At 36.4% G+C, this 21987-nt stretch overlaps 1 protein-coding gene and 1 long non-coding RNA gene across 3 annotated transcripts in view; one reads left to right on the top strand and one right to left on the bottom strand.

Moving 5' to 3' along the window:
- Positions 1-1662: 1662 nt before the first annotated feature.
- The window catches only part of LOC127864285 (uncharacterized), a 502833-nt gene continuing 482508 nt past the window's right edge, over positions 1663-21987 (bottom strand). The window contains exons 1-9 of one of the 2 annotated variants that reach the window (XR_008041678.1): positions 18737-19700; positions 16388-16921; positions 15438-15603; positions 14848-14901; positions 10436-10554; positions 9763-9867; positions 8074-8196; positions 6412-6505; positions 1663-5340 (exon numbers count right to left, since the gene is read on the bottom strand). The gene's annotated coding sequence lies outside the window, so the exon portion shown is untranslated. Of the gene's footprint in view, positions 5341-6411; positions 6506-8073; positions 8197-9762; positions 9868-10435; positions 10555-14847; positions 14902-15437; positions 15604-16387; positions 16922-18736; positions 19701-21987 lie in introns of those variants that run through there. The other variant, XM_052403954.1, reaches the window with a different exon arrangement.
- LOC127864302 (uncharacterized) lies at positions 9073-9619 on the top strand. The gene is made up of 3 exons (XR_008041692.1): positions 9073-9184; positions 9268-9359; positions 9498-9619. It is a non-coding gene; the product is annotated as an uncharacterized LOC127864302 (long non-coding RNA).

Consider the following 21987-nt stretch of genomic DNA (forward strand, 5'->3'; position numbering starts at 1 on the left):
AAAACTGGAATAAACAATGGGTGCCCTCAGCTCTTGCATCACTGGGAACTGTGTAAGGTAGTGAAGTCAGCAGTGTACAAATGCAAAGAATGTAAACAAGGCTCTATTGTTACTTTAAAAAAAACTTGTCAATAATTTAAAAAGTTACATAAGAAATAAATATTTATGCTTCCTGAAGAGGTGCTAGCAGACAGTCAGCATGGGTTGTCAGGTCTCATCTAGATGAATGCACATTAACAGTCATGCCATAGATTCATTCATCCTGCAAGTTTACTAAATAAACTCTTTAAAAAAATATTCTCAATTGAAAATGAAAAAGTAGGAATAATAGGAAGATTTGGTAAAAAAATAGGAAAAAGTAGGATCCTGATGAAAAAGTAGGACATAGTAGGAAAAAGTAGGAAAAAGTATGACCGCTTGACAGCCTGAATAACTTTTCAGCTTTAAGCCGAAACTTATCAAGTGTAATCTAGTTGGAAAGAATTTAATAATGATAAACATATACACATTTGTTTAAGTGACATTTTTTGCAGATCATGTACTTTTAATAGTCACAAATACAAAACTTGTAGCACAGTATGGTCATACCTGATGAATTTAATAACGCACATACACTATTCACCTTATCTTGTAATCGATTATATAAAAATATATTTATCCAATGTTTATTACTTATAACGCACATACACTATTCACCTTATCTTGTAATCGATTATATAAAAATATATTTATCCAATGTTTATTACTTATAACGCACATACACTTTTCACCTTATCTTATAATTGATTATATAAAAATATATTTATCCAATGTTTATTACACAAAATTCATGAGTGACTTACGGGTGCAGATAGTGAGAACTAATTTAAAATACTTAAAGTAAATGACTTGACATGTTCAGAGGTACACAACACCTATTCAACAAGGAGACAACATTGTATTTGTTTGTTTAAGGATATAACATATCTAGAATACAAATAGAGACAACAGCAGTTTTGACATTTTTAAGTACATTACATCATTATCCCTTGACTTTTAATTGACTTATTTCCAATAACCAATTTTAATTTGTATTTCTTATATAAGAATAGATAATTTAGAATAGATAACTTAAGATATTTTTACAAAACAATGAAACATATTTTCAAGAAGTTCAATTTCAAGAGTGCTTTTAATATTATTAAATGAAAAACATGGCATATAACAAGGTTTTTCAATTTAAAGCATGGTTTTCTGTTTACCACAAGCCCACAGCAGTCATTTGATATACATCTGTACTACATTTTTGTGTATATATAAGTTTCATAAAGTAAATTACACAAGCGTTGCATCTTAAAGATTGAACAAACGGAAAATGATTTGAACATATGCATGAAAACAGTGAAATAGTTTAACTGATTGAACAACAATACAGTATTTATTTACACTGAAAATTCATTTGTTTTTAATTTTTTAAATAAAAATGGCAAAATGTAAAACGCATAGTCAACACGAATTTCATCAGGCTATTAGCACATTTAAGCACATCAAAATATGTTCTGGTAAATGGGGATCTACATTATATACATATAAAGCACAGACATATTATGTCCGTATGCAAACACCTACACTTGATGAGCAATTGATCACCTTTGTAATAACTTTGTAATCAAACGACTGAACTATATTTTCATAGTATTTTTATTTGAAATCACAACACACTTTCAATGCATAATAATATTCTTTTTCCACTTGAATATTCTTTAATCAGAATGCAAGAAATCAGCACAAACACATCAATAAAATAAACATGTAAGTCTCTTCAAGTCATATAAACTTAAATATTTGATAACAAATTAAGAGTACAAGGCATAACACAATCAATAAATAAATCAAAACTAATGTCAACAACCAAACTATCTGATCTTAAGATATTTTCTGGTGTTTTTTAATTGGGAGCTTTCTGGAAACTGGCCGCAGTGAATGCACTCCATTAACAGCTTATGTGGCCATGTCAACGTGTAACAAATTGTAACATAACTCGTAAATTGTCACATTCACTTATCAGCTGCACGTTCATAAAATATACTATAAAAAGTACAGCAAGTACAATGTATAGATTTATCATTAAAATATACACATTTCTGAAGAGACATTTTGTGTCAAACATTCACTTATAATCGTCATAATTACATGTTATTTTTTATTCTACAAATTCCATTAGACTAATTGTCGAGTATATCATGTAAATAATTTGATTTTCTCTATGAATTTACTTGTTATGTTGAGATGTGAACACATTAATTTTCTTACAAGGGAGACTGTGTTTTTATTTTTGAAGCAAACAACATTGCTCTAACCTGAGAACAAAAAGAGACAACTGCACTACTTAACAATTGCCAGCATATTACATCACTCTGCCTTGATTTGTAACTGACTGATTTGTTGCAGTTGCTCTATATATCAATTGCACAATTTACCTATATACAGAGATCCAACATTTATTGTTGGTAAAGTTACTGAGTGATTGAGAGGATGAAAATTTGGACTTGTAAATGTGTATATACACGATATAAAACATAAAAAACTATTATGTTCAAAAACAAATGTCAACACTTATGAGCATGTAAGTACATGTATATTAAATATCAACACAAAATTGGCAAAATCAAACATAACTTTGACATCAGTCATGATTTTTCATAATTCTTTTAATAATTCATTTTTAAATACTCAGTTTCAAAACATTGAAAGCTTTCCAAATAAAGAGGCATTATCTTATAATTTAACAAACCATATCAAGTCAAATAAATAAGGTAGTAGTAGTACATACAGAATTGACAATTGAAAGAAGATTAAATGATTTTGTCTTTATTTAATGAATATTCATTTCGAATAGTGCCATACTTAACACGATTCTTGATAATACTTCTATATTGCATGTAACAACAGAAAACTGAAACTTGTTTTTTACATGAATATAATCCAATACATATTTTGTATATAATGTTACCAGCATAATTTAAACAGCTTTCAATTTTCTTAAGCTCAACATATGAAATAATGTCTTAAGTACAATTTAATTTTCATGCATTTATCATTATCAGGTGCAAGTTTCATAAGTAATTGATAGACGTGCTATATTTGTGCTTAAAGTAATAATTAACATACACGCCTTAATCAAATATCCTTTATATCATTATATTTAACTATATTTAACAAAAATATTCAATGTTTAATGAATGACACCATCAAAATTCAAAGTCCCCAAAGACATGACATATTGTTTTGCGTTGAACACATCTTTGCTGGTCACATTCATTTATGGTTTCCCCTTAAATTGTTGTGCTTTGTCATTCTGCCATTTCATTCTGAACAAGGTCATTTATTTTTCGCCCGTTACAAAGTTCAAAGATGAGATCTGTCAGAGTTTGTGCTTAACATACCATGAGGAATGTAGAGAATATCTATCTTAAACAGTATTTATCTCTGAGCTCCTAGTTTTGACTGGGGTCATACGGTAACAACTGCTGCAACTGGCTGTGTTGCTGATTGTCTCTGAGCTCCTAGTTGTAACTGGGGTCAATTTGGTAACAACTACTGCAACTGGCTGTGTTGCTGATTGTCTCTGAGCTCCTAGTTTTGACTGGGGTCATTACGGTAACAACTGCTGCAACTGGCTGTGTTGCTGATTGTCTCTGAGCTCATAGTTTTGACTGGGGTCAATATGGTAACAACTGCTGCAAATGGCTGTGTTGCTGATTGTCTCTGAGCTCCTAGTTTTGACTGGGGTCATACGGTAACAACTGCTGCAACTGGCTGTGTTGCTGATTGTCTCTGAGCTCTTAGTTTTGACTGGGGTCATATGGTAACAACTGCTGCAACTCGCTGTGTTGCTGATTGTCTCTGAGCTCCTAGTTTTGACTGGGGTTAATATGGTAACAACTGCTGCAACTGGCTGTGTTGCTGATTGTCTCTGAGCTCTTAGTTTTGACTGGGGTCATACGGTAACAACTGCTGCAACTGGCTGTGTTGCTGATTGTCTCTGAGCTCTTAGTTTTGACTGGGGTCAATATGGTAACAACTGCTGCAACTTGCTGTGTTGCTGATTGTCTCTGAGCTCTTAGTTTTGACTGGGGTCATACGGTAGCAACTGCTGCAACTTGCTGTGTTGCTGATTGTCTCTGAGCTCCTAGTTTTGACTGGGGTCATACGGTAACAACTGCTGCAACTGGCTGTGTTGCTGATTGTCTCTGAGCTCCTAGTTTTGACTGGGGTCATACGGTAACAACTGCTGCAACTGGCTGTGTTGCTGATTGTCTCTGAGCTCCTAGTTTTGACTGGGGTCATACGGTAACAACTGCTGCAACTGGCTGTGTTGCTGATTGTCTCTGAGCTCCTAGTTTTGACTGGGGTCAATATGGTAACAAATGCTGCAACTGGCTGTGTTGCTGATTGTCTCTGAGCTCCTAGTTTTGACGGGGGTCAATATGGTAACAACTGCTGCAACTGGCTGTGTTTATCTATCTTAAACAGCATTTATCTCTGAGCTCTTAGTTTTGACTGGGGTCAATATGGTAACAACTGCTGCAACTGGCTGTGTTGATCTATCTTAAACAGTTTTTATCTCTGAGCTCCTAGTTTTGACTGGGGTCAATATGGTAACAACTGCTGCTCCTAGTTTTGACTGGGGTCAATATGGTAACAACTGCTGCTCCTAGTTTTGACTAGGGTCAATATGGTAACAACTGCTGCAACTGGCTGTGTTGATCTATCTCTGAGCTCCTAGTTTTGACTGGGGTCAATATGGTAACAACTGCTGCAACTGGCTGTGTTGCTGATTGTCTCTGTGCTCCTAGTTTTGACTGGGGTCAATACAGTAACAACTGCTGCAACATGCTGTGTTGCCTGACAATGAGGAATGTAGAGAATATCTATCTTAAACAGTATTTATCTCTGAGCTCCTAGTTTTGACTGGGGTCACTATGGTAACAACTGCTGCAAATGGCTGTGTTGCTGATTGTCTCTGAGCTCCTAGTTTTGACTGGGGTCAATTTGTTAACAACTGCTGCAACTGGCTGTGTTGCTGATTGTCTCTGAGCTCCTAGTTTTGACTGGGGTCAATACGGTAACAACTGCTGCAACTGGCTGTGTTGCCTGACCATGAGGAATGTAGAGAATATCTATCTTAAACAGTATTTATCTCTGAGCTCCTTGTTTTGACTGGGGTCCATACGGTAACAACTGCTGCAACTGGCTGTGTTATCTCTGAGCTCCTAGTTTTGACTGGGGTCAATATGGTAACAACTGCTGCAACTGGCTGTGTTGCTGAATGACAAGTTTTATTTCGTCAATTGGCGTCTGCAAAAAAAGAACAGCGTGATACTGTAAATGTGTTTCCGTCTATTTTTGATACCAAACGAAAAACAAAACTTGCATAGGGTGTTACGACTTGTATGACTTGAATCCATAGATGAAACGGTGGCTCGATTGGTCAATGTGGATTTGAGTGCTACTTAAAAGTACCCCGGGTACTCTTCAAGTATACTACAATATACCCCGGGTACAGAAAATACGCTTAAATGCACCCAGCCAATATTTCACTGAACTCGAGGTTTACTCCTACCCAAAATCTGATGTGATATAACGCGCTAACGAATTACGAAACTAAATTATCTTTGAAAAAAAACTGACTCAACATTCTTTGAGAGTATGAGTTTCGATTATACTGGGGCAATTTTACAGAACACTGATATAAAAATGAACATACTAACTTGAGAAAATGATCAAACAACGGCCAATTTAGCGTTAGTATTCCTGGGTACATTTTCCATACCCTGGGTACATTGTAGTATGTTTAAGAGTACCCGGGGTACTTTTAAGTAGTACCCGGGCTGACAAAGACCAATCAAGCAAAATGATGGACCTGGGACTATTGATACAATAATAATTAATAATAATTATTTTAGATAAAGTATAACCTCTTTATTACCAAATAATTTGGACTGGGTTTTTATAAAGATCCTTTTTATTATCAAATACTACCTCATCAATAATGACAATAAGCAAAGGCCTACTAGACGATAGTCCCAAAAACATGAATTCAGCGAGAGTTTTTCTGAGAAAACTCAGATGATTTTTATGAAGTAAGAAAATGGTTTGGCCACCATGAACCCACATTCCAATTTTGTGTCAAAACTCTACTACTTATGTCAAAGGAAACATGAATCCAAATAAACAAGAAGGAAATTTCACATGATAATAAATATATTTGGTTTCATCACACAAGAAGCAATACTTTTCGAGGTTCGAGGTTATACTAGAACGTACAGCTGGATGGATGTATCGACGAACAAGGGTCAATCTACATGCACCCACCCATCTCTGAATTCAGGGGCTTGCCAAAAATAAACACATCGCTTGAAAACTCACCCGTAGACTGAGGGTCCTGCTTCAGGGGGATGCTTAATGAGCTGTGACTACAAATGCTTCCAGAACAATCTCAATGCTTTGCTATCCGGGTTTCCTGGAAATAAAGTAAATCATGTGCAAAATGAAACAACAAAACTGAAGACAACACCAGCTTTTTCAAGGATAAAAAACTGGCTCAACCCGGTAACATAATTGTGAGTGTCTTAATAAGATATAAACTTTCATATAAACGAGCACACATATTTTAACTAAAGCTCGCCTTGTGCCCAGGATGTTACGAAGCTGGGTACCACTTGAAACTGTGTACACGTTCAATGAAATAAAATTAAACTATGTAGTTTTTATAAATTACTTTCATTTGGTTTTAAGACCAAATTTTATTTCAATGGTGTTTATACAAAACAAAAATATCAAGTGGTGTGATAAAAAGACAAGGGTTATATATAAATTGTTCTAGAACACTTTTTGAAGATTCACCAATTGCAACAGATTTTGCTTTTATGGTTAAGTATAAGAAGAGCTTCGCTAATATATTGTTTTTTGTAAAGGTGAAGGGACCTATCTCAATACTTCATCAAACAGAAGGAGGGATGGGTGGAGAGGGTGTATAGTGTGAAGGTGTGGTCTTTTATTACATTATCTTTCAAAAATGAAAAAAAAGTTACATAACTTGCCTACACAGTCCCCTTATGATAGTAAGCATGTGTTCCAAGTGCGAAATCAATAGCCATGATACTTTAGGAGTAAAGTGCACCAAATCACAAAACCAAATTTTCAATTTTCTAAGTATAAAAAGGGCACATAATTCTGTCAAAATGCCAGTCAGAGTTCCATAACTTTGCCTGCACAGTCCCCTTATGGTAGTTAGTAATTGATGCAAGTATGAAAGCAATAGCGTTGATACTTTAGAAATAAAGTGGACCTAAACACAAAACTTAACCTAAATATCACTTTTCTAAGTATAAAAGGGCACATAATTATGTCAAACTGCCAGCCAGAGTTAACTCACTTTGCCTGCCCAGTCCCCTTATGATACATGTAGTAAGTAAGTGTACCAAGTTTGAATGCAATAGCTTTGATACTTTATAGAAAAGTTGAACTTAACACAAAACTGTTTATTGCAACAAACATGTGCTCAAGATGGTTCCGGAATATGCCCTTACTAGACAGGGCTATACTTCTAATAGGGGTCGCATGAAACAACAGTTATAATATACACACCCTAGTTGTATTGAATCCTGTCAAACTGACACCTGTTTGTTAATTGAAAACTCTTATTAATATGGGCATTGGTCATAAATCTGAGACATGGTGGGTGCGCGAAAAATGATATCTCCTTAAAATAAGTCATTCCACAGTTTGACGTCATTGAAATGTGCATTAAAAACGTCAAACTTTATATTTAAATTATAGATTGGTGGACAAAACTAGTCATAATGTGCGCATCTTTATCAATAAATTTAATATGATTTATGACAAACACATGTTTTGTGGATATTATTCAGACATATTATATTTTAATACTTGCATTTATATATTTACTCTAGTGAAAAACATAACATCTTTAATTTGTGCATGGAAACCAATTATTATTTCAATAACATAAATCTGTACTCAAATAAAAATATATAATACGTACGTTAAAACAAAACCCATACTTACAAGAGTAGGTAAGCTGCTTGAAATTATCACATGGTTTCTTGGCTTCCTCAATTGCATGGTTTCTTGGCTTCCTCAATTGCATAGTTTCTCCTTGCAGACTTTGATGCCACATTACGCAGTCAACTTGTTTACAAATGGCAAAACAACATTTTACAGATAACGAATCTCACAAGTATGAAAGCAATATCTATGATAGTTTAGGGGTAAAGTGGACCAAAACACAAAGCTTAACCAAATTTTATATTTTCTAAGTATAAAAGGCCCATAATTCCGTCCAAATGCCAGTCAGAGTTACATTACTTTGCCTGCACAGTCCTCTTATGATAGTAAATAAGTGTTGCAAGTATAAAAGCAATAGCTTAATTAAATGATACTGTAGGAATAAAGTGGACCAAATCACAAAACTTAACCAAATTTTCAATGTTCTAAGTATAAAAAGGGCACATAATTCTGTCAAAATGCCAGTCAGAGTTACATAACTTTGCCTGCACAGTCCCCTTATGATAGTTAGTAAGTGTTGCAAGTATGAAAGCAATAGCTTTGATACTTAAGGAATAAAATTGACCTAAACACAAAACTTAACCAAAATGTTCAATTTTCTTAGTATAAAAAGGGCACATAATTCTGTCAAAATGCACGCCAGAGTTATCTCACTTTGCCTGCCCAGTCCCCTCATGATAGTAAGTAAGTGTACCAAGTCTGAATGCAATAGCATTGATACTTTCTGAGAAAAGTGGACCTAAATGCAAAACTTAACAGGACGCCAACGCCGACGCCAAGGTGATGACAATAGCTCATATTTTTTTTTCAAAAAATAGATGAGCTAAAAAAAGCCTACTTTAAATAATCATTGAATTAAAAGCACCCAAAGCATATTACGATACCATACAATATGTAATGCAATGTATTGGTATAATTTGTCGTTACCGGTAAATCTGTTTTTATGTGTTGGCGTATTAATTTCTTTTAGTTATGTCACTGACTTATGTCAGTCAACTTCCTCACAACATATTTGAACATGTTCCATGAGCATCCAAGCCCATATGACCATAACATGACCCACAGGTCAGTACAGGGGCAGGGTGCGGGCCATCCTTAACATGACCCACAGGTCAGTACAGGGGCAGGGTGCAGGCCATGACCCACAGGTCAGTACAGGGGCAAGGTGCAGGCCATCCATAACATGACCCACAGGTCAGTACAGGGGCAGGGTGCAGGCCATCCTTAACATGACCCACAGGTCAGTACAGGGGCAGGGTGCAGGCCATCCTTAACATGACCCACAGGTCAGTACAGGGGCAGGGTGCGGGCCATCCTTAACATGACCCACAGGTCAGTACAGGGGCAGGGTGCGGGCCATCCTTAACATGACCCACAGGTCAGTACAGGGGCAGGGTGCAGGCCATCCTTAATATGACCCACAGGTCAGTACAGGGGCAGGGTGTGGGCCATGACCCACAGGTCAGTACAGGGGCAGGGTGCGGGCCATGACCCACAGGTCAGTACAGGGGCAGGGTGAGGGCCATCCTTAACATGATTAGAAGAGGCAGAAGGCAATAAAACTAAAACTTAATAAAAGCAAATTTGAATATAGCAATATGCTAAAATATGTTTTTAAACATAACAAACTAGTTAATATTAAATGGTTGAGAATATACTAAAATCATACAGACATATTTGCATTCATACCTCTCGTAGTTTAATGCATATGCACCACTGTTGTTGAAACTGTTTTTGCTGCTGTGCTGACGTAGCTTGGTTGCTAGGATTCCGCTTGACACTGAACAACGGCCACTGAAAAATAAGTTATATTGGATAATGTGTTATAATGTAATCAAAGATGACAAGTGGTGCAAGGGATTTAATGCTTTCGTTGTTTTTATACACAAATATTAACACACTTCTGTGCACAATACTAGTTAATCCCTCTGAATAAAATATAAGTAACACAGCCTCTGAAATTCCATGCATGATGAAATACAGAAACAGTAAATTATTATTATACAAGAGAGTTACTTGGCCAATGATAAGTTAGAGCTTTGTCACAAAATGACAACTAAAACTCAACCCAGACTTCATGGGGTTCACATGATTGAAGTTTCATCTTATTCCCTTTAGAAATGTAGACATATACATATGTGGTGAGGTAAAACTATGTTTACATAAAATGCAGACGAAACGCCCCTCTAACAGACCAACTTACAGAACATTGACTCCCATATAACCTCTGCATGGTTTGTGGGATTTAATACTCAATGTATTCACATCTCCACCCTGCAGGTCATGTTTTTGTAATATTACTGTGAGATTGGAATGTTAATAGATAATAGACTGAGGCTGCTGCTTGAGCCAAGATCGGTACCAATTTGACCTTCGGCATGGAAGCCCCTTTCTCTGAAGGGTCACGCTTGGCGCAGTTACACAGTTCATGAGCTGGTCGTGATTTTCTGGGTACTGTTCCATGTTGATTGACAAGTTGTCCTGTTAAATAAAATATCAACAAACTTAAACTCCAGTAGCATCAGCAAGAGATAATTCTATTCATCACTACAATGTCCTTTACTTAAGGCAAGTAACCATGTGACAAAATTAGACATATGATATAAATTATACAAAGCATTACACAGTTTTGTAACATGAGCAGCAAACTTAAGAGTGTATGAACTATTATGAAACTTATGCCAATTGCATAAATTCTGGTGGCATTAATGCTTAGTCGAGTCGCAACTTTTCCGACATTTCACACACCAAAAAAATGAAGAAAGATAAAACCAACAAAATACTCCTGGTTAGAAGTCTGGTTTACATTGATCGTGTGTACAATGTTCGATATGCTTAACCGTCTGGTTCACATTGATCGTGTGTACAATGTTAGATATGTTTAACGGTCTATGTTCTTCATTAAACAAGACAATGCGATCTGGATGGTTACTAAACTTGTAAAAGATAGTATGCCCCAAAACAATATTGAACATTTTCATGATGATCCTATAAAACTTATTTTGAAACGGATAGCAGATGTTAATAAGTGTCAACACTTTTTGCTTTTATTGATTTTTTGTTTTTTTAGGAAGCATTTCATTATCAAAATCCAGTTTTTGCGGTAAGTGGTTTCCCTGACTAGCCTGTGCAGATTGCGTTTCCCAGAGGTTAGTGGTTTCCCTGACTAGCCTGTTCGGATTGCGTTTCCCAGAGGTAAGTGGTTTCCCTGACTAGCCTGTGCGGATTGCGTTTCCCAGAGGTAAGTGGTTTCCCTGACTAGCCTGTGTGGATTGCGTTTTCCAGAGGTAAGTGATTTCCCTGACTAGCCTGTGCGGATTACGTTTCCCATAGGTAAGTGGTTTTCCTGACTAACCTGTGCGGATTGCGTTTTCCAGATGTAAGTGGTTTCCCTGACTAGCCTGTGCGGATTGCGTTTCCCAGAGGTAAGTGGTTTCCTTGACTAGCCTGTGCGGATTGCGTTTCCCGGATGTAAGTGGTTTCCCTGACTAGCCTGTGTGGATTGCGTTTCCCACATGTTAGTTGTTTCCCTGACTAGCCTGTGCAGATTGCGTTTTCCAGAGGTAAGCTGTTTCCCTGACTAGCCTGTGCGGATTGCGTTTCCCAGAGGTAAGTGGTTTCCCTGACTAGCCTGTGTGGATTGCGTTTCCCAGAGGTTAGTGGTTTCCCTGACTAGCCTGTGCAGATTGCGTTTCCCAGAGGTAAGTGGTTTCCCTGACTAGCCTGTACAGAGTGCGTTTCCCAATGGTAAGTGGTTTCCCTGACTAGCCTGTGCGGATTGCGTTTCCCAGAGGTAAGTGGTTTCCCTGACTAGCCTGTGCGGATTGCGTTTCCCAGAGCAAGGCTAATTTATGTTTTTAAAGCTACCTTTTAACTCTTATAATAACAACACAAAGTGAACATAAGTTGTTACATAACAAGGGCTGTTTGTAAAACATGCATGCCCCCCATATGGGCTGTCCATTGTAGTGGCAGCCATTGTGTGAGTACGATTTTTGTCACTGTGACCTTGACCTTTGACCTAGTGACCTGAAAATCAATAGAGGTCATCTGCGAGTCACGATCAATGTACCTATGAAGTGTCATGATCCTAGGCAAAAGCGTTATTGAGTTATCATCCGAAAATCATTTTACTATTTCGGGTCACCGTGACCTTGACCTTTGACCTTGTGACCTCAAAATCAATAGGGGTCATCTGCGAGTCATGATCAATCTACCTATGAAGTTTCATGATCCTAGGCGTATGCGTTCTTGAGTTATCATCCGAAAACCATTTTACTATTTCAGGTCACCGTGACCTTGACCTTTGACCTAGTGACCTCAAAAACAATAGGGGTCATCTGCAAGTCATGATCAATCTACCCATGAAGTTTCATGATCCTAGGCGTATGCGTTCTTGAGTTATCATCCGGAAACCATTTTACTATTTCGGGTCACCGTGACCTTGACCTTTGACCTAGTGACCTCAAAATTGATAGGGGTCATCTGCGAGTCATGATCAATCTACCCATGAAGTTTCATGATCCTAGGCGTATGCGTTCTTGAGTTATCATCCGGAAACCATTTTACTATTTCGGGTCACCGTGACCTTGACCTTTGACCTAGTGACCTCAAAATCAATAGGGGTCATCTGCGAGTCATGATCAATGTACCTATGAAGTTTCATGATCCTAGCCCCAAGCGTTCTTGAGTTATCATACGACAACCACCTGGTGGACGGACCGACCGACCGACCGACCTACCGACCGACCGACCTACCGACCGACCGACCGACATGAGCAAAGCAATATACCCCCTCTTCTTCGAAGGGGGGCATAAAAATCGTCTAATGTGTTATTATTTTTGTCTGCATTTAGTATGAATGGCAAGGTGTAAATATTGACTTCATTTCCCAATAGGCATAGAAACCCAACAGTGCTAAGGTTGGTACAACAAAGACATAATTGTTCAACTTGTGAATGGAATAATAAAAATGAAAATTGATGAGTAAATTGTGATTGTTAGTGGGTTCGGGAGGTATAAAATTGATGACTTAATGTGTGATTGTTAGTGGGTTCGGGAGGAATAAAAAAGTCACACGGGCATGATAATCAGAATGACATAAAAATCTATAAAATTGTAAGTATCAAAACAACAATTAAAAGACCATAAACACTCAAAATCAATTAACATTTCGTACAATATTTCAAAAAATAAAGTTAACACATAAAAAAATCAATGTTCCTTATAGCAATATCCAAAATTTGATCACTAGATGTGGTCTGGTAATATAGATCAAGATACACATTGCTCTTTCTTTGTTTTGTGTGAATCAATATATTCCACACATGTTCATGCACCATGTAAGTGTCATATGAATAGATATTGTTGCGGAAAAATAAAATGGAATATATTGTGCCACACATATTTAAAAACGAGCATTTTGTATCTCATTAAAGCTATGTGTGCATGCTACATCTCGCGTTATATAACACTGAACATACACAAATCCTTATATGTAACCTTTTTTTCTAAATCAATCAAACTCTTTCATAATTAAAAAAAAGCTCAATGGTCCTTCATTGACAATTATCTGAATGTTGAATTGTTGTAAATGGAAAAAAGTGCCTGAAATGCTCACCTCAATTCAAGGTAAACCTACTGTAGAAGACATGACCTTGTGACATACTTTTTGACCTCACTTTAAACATTCTGATTAACGTTCATAATTGATGAGCCAAAAATCTGGCCTATAGAGTGATAACCAAGTTTGTTTTAAGGTTTGAACTGGTGACCTAGTTTTTGGAAGCAATGTGACAGATTCAAACGAACCTATAACATATCAAGATAAACATTCTGACCATGTTTGATCATGATTGAGTCATGACAATTGAGATGTGAGACCTAAAGGACTGTTACACCAGTGGCCTTGATTTAAACTCAGGCTAAATATTGTCAAAATAAACTTTTTGCCTTGATAATGTCAGAACATTTTGACCCAGTTTCATCAAGATTCAATAAACATTCAGGCCTTTAGATTCATAAACAAGCTGACAGTTGAAGCAGCACACAGCAGGCTCAATGTCATAGGGTGATCACAATTACTCAGTTTGAGAAATGTTTGCTCAATTCAGTTCAAATATATGTATTTAAATGTGTCAATTTCCAAAACATATCAATTAGGAGTCTTCTCAGGGGAATATCCATATGGGAAACTCCTGATGCACTCAATACACAAGCTATGGACACTTGTATTTACATGGGATTTTGTAAACCATTAAAATAGTCCAATAGTTCATAATGTATAAATAGTCTCTAAACTATATGCTCAGATCTCCACATAACAAAACAACATTTTATGCAAAGCTACAGACATCAGTGACCCCTCTTATGTATCAATGGCAATTTTATAAACATACATTTAAAATGGAACCTGACTTTGTAAAGAGTTAACGATTTAGATATATTGGAACCTGCTGAAAAAGTGTGTGTTTTCCATGTTATTCTGTGTTTTAATAAAGCTCTGGATGTTTAATTCAAGCCTGAATATCAGGGATCAGCATGACACTGTTGCATCTTCTTCGAATTTCAAAATAGTGAAATAAGTTTGTTGATGAACCCTTGAATTGAAATAATTTGTACTGGTCTTCTTAATTGAAGAGCAGAAACTGCAAATCTCATTGAGTTTTAACTATTTCTTAAAACTTGATTACATCTGAAGTCTAAGGCTGTTAAGCCAGGGTCTCCTGAATGCTTTGCCAAAGTTACCCGTTTTGCCATGGCAACAGGACTTACCGATTAGGATGTTGTGGCTGAGTTGTATTTGGGGAACCTGTGAGTATAAGGCCTCTGTAAACAGAAAAAAAGATCTCAGGGCATCCCAGAAATGTGTCCCTGTAAACCAAATAATTCAATGCATTCTGAAATGGCATGGGTTATATTTGAATCAATTTTGTTTGAATAAAAAATATATAAGAAATACATTAAATTTGAAGGCTTCTGATAGAAAAGAGATACACAATTAAACACTTGATACTTTACTTCTATATGCTGTACACTTGATACAAACCTAGCCTACTAAATGATAGTTTATCCCTGTCTAAAAATATTTATTAAGTTATGTGTAACTCCAAAAAGGTGGGACGGACATAAGGACGGATTTAAGGAAGGGCAGAGCGAATAGCAGACAAGAACAAATATTTACGCCCCTCTCCTGCGCCCTTTCAAGGCAATACAAATTGGCGGCTATTATAAATATTACCAATATCATAATAACTGTCAGCTATAATATAGTTTAATCAATATATAAAACGCACACACTATTTAAATTGAAATTTGGAGTAAAAAACTCATCACACATTATACATGATAAATTACCAATGTACCTTGCAGATAAAGTAATCTTGGCCCCTGGGTAAGACAGTCTGGAGCCACAGGTCTAGAGACGCTTCACACTTCGGGTAGAACTCATTGAGCATTTGCCTCACGGTACTTGGGCAGGAAGTGTCCCTTGGCGTCCGGGTCCAGCTGACCAGAGAGCCTTTTATTCACCTGAGTACAAGAGTCACATGTGCATAATCAGTGCATCGGGTCCTGTAGGAACCGGCTCTTAAAACAGATTCCAAGAATTTAAATAAATATCGAAAAATAATGAAGACAATAATTTTATAATGTACTGAAAGCATTTAAATAATTGTTTTACTAAAATGGAATAGAAAAGCGGGTGTTTTCATGCATGGAGAAACTTTTGGTTCAGGAGCTGAATTTCGGCCGCAAAATAGACAAACTATGCCCTGACATACTAAGATTAAAACTTATATTAAATCCAGTGTTATTTGCATTCATTTACCAAGTTTGATCAATATAAAGACACAGAATTCCCAATTGATGCTATGAACTTTTCCTCAATCAGGCAGACAACGGAAAATACTGATGTTAAGTGAACTATATGAGCCACATTCTGGGAAACAATAGGACTTAATGTATGTGCAGTCTGCACAGGCTTATCTGGGATGACACTTTAATAGGACTTAATGTATGTGCAGTCTGCACAGGCTAATCTGAGATGACACTTTAATAGGACTTAATGTATGTGCAATCTGCACAGGCTAATCTGGGATGACAATTTAATAGGACTTAATTTATGTGCAGTCTGCACAGGCTAATCTGGGATGACAATTTAATAGGACTTAATGTATGTGCAGTCTGCACAGGCTAGTCTGGGATGACAATTTAATAGGACTTAATGCAGGTGCAGTCTGCACAGGCTAATCTGGGATGACAATTTAAGCACATACATGAAGCCCCATATCCCAGAACACTGCTAAGATACTACTTATTGTTCTTGTTGCTGCTGCTGCTGCTGCTGCTGCTGCTGGGACTGGGCCATAGACAGAGATGGAGCAAGTCCTGACGCTGAAGTCGCCACCCCAAACCTGAGAATTGCCAATAACAACTGTTGTTGAATGGCGTCAATCGCATACTGCTCTCCAGGCCTAAGGTTCACATTATTTGAGAACAACATATCGAGGTCAGTCACATTAAGGGACGTGTCACACAACGCTTGCTCTACCTGTTGGATCAGATCGTTTCAGTTTGAGCGACTTGTCCGGCCTAATTTGTCGACGCCCATCATTCAATTGTTGCTAAGCGACATGGATGCTGAGACGGAAGTCAAACTCACCAAGGCTCTGCTGTTGGAAGTGTTGATGTAGCCAACATGGGAGGATATATTGATAGGAGGCTTGGTAGTCTGACGCAAGACGTCTTCATGCTGATTTTCTTAAGCAAGTTGTAGTATTTGTGCAAGAAGGGGGTTGTCATCGACTTTCATTTCAATGACGTTTGTCATGTTTGCTAGTAAAGTTCACTGAAAAGGAAATGGAAAGTAAACTAAAACTGGATTGTTTAGTGACACATGAATAAGCCTTGAAACACCTTACCTTACAGACCTGTTTTTTAAATGCCAAACATCGTGCCTATAATTGATATTTAAAATATTGCAATTAATTTTTCACCAATTAGAATTCAGAATAATGTAGTATCAATGTTTTACGCGCACCAACTTGAAATTGGAATTTTTGGGTTTGTAGCGAGGTGTTATATCTATTTTTTGTAAATCAAAAACAGGAATTACTTGAGCAATTTAGAATGTGAGACTGTACACCTTTAATTGTGTGACTAAAGAACTTTAAATTTGAGACTACATAATTTTAAATGAGATTCTCAGCAATTAAAAATGTGTGACAACACAACTTTAAATGTTACAATCTACATATTTAAGTGTGAGTCTGCACACCTTTAAATGTGACAGTTTATGACTTATACCTGAGACTTAACAACTTTCAATGTGAGACAATACAACTGTTTGGCATTTAATAAGAAACAATAGATGTGAGTTCAAAATAGTAATTAAACTTAGTGAAATAAGCAAACTAAAGCTTTGTCACAGATGTGACGAATACCCCCACATGCCGCATTGACACATAATATTTTGCATGTCGTCTTCACAAAAAAACAACGGACACCATTCTCTATTCTTAAAACGCAATAGTGACCTCTTGACCTAGTTTTTCACACAGAAAGGCCCATGTTCTGACTTGGCCTTAAGATCATTTCCATAAAACTTCTGAACAAGTTTGGTGAAGATCGGATGTAAACTACTTGAATTAGAGAGCGGACACCTTGCTGAATGTTAAAAATGCACAAAGTGACCCGGTGACCTAGTTTTAGGCTTGGAATGGCCCATGTTCAAACTTGTCCTAGAGATCATTTAGAAAAAACTTGTGACCACGTTTGGTGAGGATTGGATGAAAACTACTTGAATTAGAGAGCGGACAACATGCTGAATGTTTAAAATGCACTAAGTGACACCGTGACCGAGTTTTTAACCCGACAAAGCCCATGTTTAAACTTGGCCTATACATCATGTGGTAAAGATCGGATGAAAACTACTTGAATTAGAGAACGGACACTAAATACGGATCGACAGACAGACCGACAGACTAGTTCACTCCTATACTACCTATATACCCCCCTAAACTTCGTTTGTGCGGGTATAATTAAGCCAGTTATTCTGATAAAAAACTTTATAATGTGCTATAACTAGGGGCTAGCTCTATGCAGAGTTTATTGTAACCATTTTTGGATTGGGACAATTCGTAAAAAATCATAAGTGTTTTGAATTAAATTGGGAAAATGGTTGTAGTTTTTGCTAAACATAATTTAAAAATTGAGAATAAGTGCTATCAAGATAAATTGCACTAAGGTTCAACTTATAGAGCTGCATAAGGAAACAAACTCAATTTGTAACCCATTAAAACATTGTTTGGGGTCAAACCTTGAATTGAAAACTTTAGCCAGTAATTATGGAAAAAATAAACTGTTTAAGATTAGGAATGGGACTCAATTTTGGCCCCAATTTCGACAAAATGAATAACACTGTATGATCTCACCTGAAGCTCAAGAAGCTGAGCTGATATGCTGGCTTCGCTGATATTGCCAAAGGCTGAATTTGAGTTCTGATTAACTCAATGTTGCAACCTATCAAAACATTCTTTTTCTTGCGGGAAACCATGAATTGAGAACTTAAGCCAGTAATCATGGATATAGACTTTTTGAGATAACAATGGGGCTGAATTTCAGCCCTAATTTCAACAAAAAATTTAACACTGTAAGGTCTCACCTGAAGCTCAAGAAGCGAAGATGACATGCTGGCCTTGCTGATATTGCTAAGAGCCGAGTTTGAGTTCTGCTTTCTTCAGGTTGAGAGTCGAAGGGCGTACTGGACCACACAACAAAACTGCTAATATTTTTCAAAGCCTTCTCTTGCATCAATTCAATGCGAGGCCTTCTGGGCTTGGAGTGCTAAGTCCTCATACCAAACCCAGACATGTTCACTTTAAGCACCTTGTTCACAATAGTGGGCATAATTTGCGGCTGTGGCACACCCCATGTATGTATGGATCTCTTAGTGTTTACAACAAGGTCTTTACTGCCTTTCTTTGTCATCATGGATGTATTGTGCTCTGGGTGTTTACAACCAAGTCTTTACTGTCTTTCTGTGTCAGTATGGATGTATTGTGCTCTGGGTGTTTACATCCAAGTCATTACTGCCTTTCTGTGTCAGCATGGATGTATCGTGCTCTGAGTTCACAGCAAAGTCATTACTGCTTTTCTGTGTCAACAAGGATGTATTGTGCTCTGTGTTCACAACCAAGTCATAATTGCCTTTTTGTGTCAGCATGGATGTATTGTGCTCTGTGTTCACAGTCAAGTCATTACTGCCTTTCTGTGTCAGCATGGATATATTAAGCTCTGTGTTCACAGCCAAGTCATTACTGCCTTTCTGTGTCAGCACGGATGTATGTTGCTCTGTGTTTACAGCCAAGTCATTACTGCCTTTCTGTGTCAGCATGGATGTATTGTGCTCTGTGTTCAGAGCCAAGTCATTTCTGCCTTTCTGTGTCAGCAAATGATGTATTGTGCTCTGGGTGTTCACAGCATAGTCATTACTGCCTTTCTGTGTCAGCATGGATGTAGCATGCTCTGGGTGTTCACAGCATAGTCATTACTGCCTTTCTGTGTCAGCATGGATGTAGCATGCTCTGGGTATTCACAACCAAGTCATTACTGCATTTCTGTGTCAGCAAGGATGTAGCGTGCTCTAGGTTTTCACCACTAAGTCATTACTGCCTTTTTGTGTCAGCATGGATGTATCGTGCTCTGGGTATTCACAACCAAGTCATTACTGCCTTTCTTTGTCGGTAATATAGACCGTTCCATAATTTAGTAATTACCCAATTATCTCCCCTTAATACTCTCCGCGTCCGCCATTACACTACTGCCAAACAACCGGTAACATATATAAGAGAGCACCGATTATTCAACGGGTGAATTTCTTTCTTTTTGTAAAACTTTTTTGTTTGTCATGCAAATTGTATGAAATAAAGTGTTTCTGCTAGAGGAGATGTTAAGCTAGTGTTATAACAGAAAAATGTTTGAAAAACGTGCATTTTTTAGGTATTTGTCTAGGAAAGTAAACACGTTGACACATTAAAAAACCATTTAATTAAACTAAATGCAATATTTATCATTTGATTATATGCATCAATCTTAAAATCGCGTAATCCTTTGCATTCCAGTGTTGAATTGCCCGTTTGTTCTGCATAATCCGATTATCTCGTTTTGATCAGATATTATCCAGACTTAACTAACAACATGGCGTCATCCCAGGGTGTCATAAACCACACTGCGTGGCAGATGACAGTCTGGTCATTAAACACAATTGATGATGCCACCATGTCTTCTCTTTCTGGTAGTATTAAGCAGTCATTTGGTTTAATATTTTACCCCCGACATACTTAACAGTTGCGTTCATTAGATATGTTACATATTGTACAAATTAAAAGTTATGTCCAATATAGAATATCAGAAATTGTACACCGTAAAGATACTAGCCCGTTTAATCCCTGGTTTAATTTATGAAAAAAAAAGTATTTGATAATTATAAAATTTACCTAAAAACATAACATTTAACGTATTTAGCGGGTATCGGTTAATTAAAACTACGTCATTTCGTATGAAGATTTAATGTTACGGCAATGCACGAACGACATCATAAAAACAAGAAATTACATTTGACACGAACGGGGGTAAATAATGTTTAAAAAAAATATTAATATAGATATATGTGTGTTAAAATGTTAGATATTTGCCACTCATACTCACTAGTAACGAGTTTTCAATATACATGAATACACAGTTCAAATTGCATCATGTAAAGTTGTGTTTTTCAGTTGTATGTTAATATTCCTCAATAGCGTCATTCTCTGTACAAAACCCATCAAATTAAAATTACATGTAAATACTGTCATGCACTTCGCTTTAAATAGGGCTTTGTAGTACGTTTATTTTCAATGCAACCCTTACACTTTCTATTACTCTCGTGTTTATCACACTAACGTACTAATGCCATTCATAATATTTTTATAATTAGATGAATTACTATTGTAATTTATTGAAGCTTTTCTGCAAAAAATATTACGGCTTATGCATAGAGCTCTTTGTTGTGTCAAATTGTTGGCCTTTCAGTCTTCAGATAATCTTTAATTTGATGCTTATGCCGCGTTTTTAAAGTTGCAAATAAATGTATTAATAAATTCGTTTGGCGCTTAATAATATATTTTTGAAATATTATTTAGGTGTTTTTTCGGAGTTTTTTTGTGTGGATTAATTGACTAAACATTTGGTGTCGTTATCCGTATGTTTTGCGTTACTTCAAAGACCTATAAAATACATTTTTTAGTCTTTTTTAGCTTTATAGCTGTTAAATGATTCACAGATGCAAATATAGATATATCACATAGATCACATTCTCTTCATCTTCCGAATAATCACATAAAATATCGTCAAGATCAATATCACTCTCTCATGATAAAAAGCTCGTTTTTTAACGTGACAAAATTCCATCTAAAAAAAATTAAATATAAATCCAAACCACAATTTTTTATCTTTGATATCAGTTAGAACAAGAAAAATAATGGAAGGCGTATCAAAAATATCATACCGTACTTTATATAATATGTTATGATTTTGGAATGTAGATTTTTACCAAATGAGACCAATTACAAACAATTAGCGGTAATTAATTGCGCGAGAATCTTTAATAAGTATTAATTAAAATATAAATTGCTTTATGTTGCGGCTATTAACATCAACACAATGATACATGCGTGAATTGTTTGTGAAACGTTAAAAGTAACAAGTCTAATCAAAGACATAGTATGAGCGACTGAACCGGCAAATTTTCGTCGATGATTACCACTTGATTACAGATATAAAAAAAGCAAATACACGAAAGCATTTTAAACATTTTATTTGTAACAATCAATCTCAACTTCAAACAATCATTTAAACAACAAAAATGTGATAATC

Source organism: Dreissena polymorpha, chromosome 1 (genome assembly GCF_020536995.1).
Source record: "Dreissena polymorpha isolate Duluth1 chromosome 1, UMN_Dpol_1.0, whole genome shotgun sequence".
NCBI classification, from domain to species: domain Eukaryota; kingdom Metazoa; phylum Mollusca; class Bivalvia; order Myida; family Dreissenidae; genus Dreissena; species Dreissena polymorpha.